Source organism: Montipora foliosa, chromosome 3 (assembly GCF_036669935.1).
Source record: "Montipora foliosa isolate CH-2021 chromosome 3, ASM3666993v2, whole genome shotgun sequence".
Classification (NCBI taxonomy): domain Eukaryota; kingdom Metazoa; phylum Cnidaria; class Anthozoa; order Scleractinia; family Acroporidae; genus Montipora; species Montipora foliosa.
Window position 1 is genome coordinate 26,535,670 of NC_090871.1, and position 1,226 is coordinate 26,536,895.

Below are 1,226 nucleotides of genomic sequence, written 5' to 3' on the forward strand. Positions count from 1 at the left end.
CCTGTGTTTCATATTCCATGGGATTTCTTTAGTTTTTCCGTATATTTTTTAAGAACGAAGATTTCAGTGTAAAGAGTTTTCATCTTTATTATTCCCATTTTTAAGAACGAAAAATTTTCATGGTCAAATATTTATTTATCCCTCTTATATGATTTAATTTTTCGTACATGTACTATCTGGCTGTTTCTGCAATTAAAGTTTTTAATTTCACACAGAGTTTATTTCTTTTGTTAACCTTATTGTGGGGTTGAGAGTTTGCTTTGTGAACATCTCCCCCTCAATTTGCAAACTAACCCTAACTTTTGTCTATGATTTTTCCTCAACTCACCATCCACACACACATAATTCCCCCCAAAATACCTGCTGACTAGTGAATGTTCTAGTTAGTGGAGAGAAACCCCTTCTTGTAAGGCGGATTCTAATAAAAACACCATTAGGGAAGCCACAAAGGTTGCTAGTGAAACTGCTGCTATAACTATTAAATAACAAACTACCCTCCACAGGCAGTGAGGGAGAGAAATTTCAGTGCCTTGACCACATGTGATGGCTCCCTTCCTACGCCCACGACAGTTTCTCATCTGACTTATAGTAAGATGTTAACATGTCGCCGGTCCAATTTATGTTATTACAAATTGTAGTCAATTGTCCATTGTACGTCTTTGTGCGTAATGGTACGGAGTACATGACGTTTGCGCTTGCGGATTTCTGCTGAACTACAAAGACTGGTTTTTAGCATATTTAGGCTGGAGAATTCACGCCTGACCACAACATCGATAACTCCGTGCCCTGCTATTTTAGAATAGTGTGTGGGATCTTTAACGTTCCACAGAGTATATGCCGGAATATGGGATGTGAGACAGGGCCTACTGTGACGATAACCGAGGGTACTCCCTTGGGAAAAATAAGAGAAAAAAGAAAAGAAAGGAAAATGCCAAACCCCTTCCCTCGATCCTGCAACACACTACCATTTACTACCTAATTAACAAGAGTTTTATTAACGTGTAAACACTAGGAAAAAAAAGAAAGGTAAAAACTAATCAAAAGCTAATCCTAAAATTTATTAATATACAAGTAAATAAATACATCTTATTCGATGGTTAACATATAATACGCGCGGATATTTTGCGAGTTGCGTAGTATTTTTCCGAGCCCCGCAGGGGTGAGGGAAAATACCAGCAATGAGCAAAATGACCGCGAGTATTATATGTTAAACCATCGAATAAGAG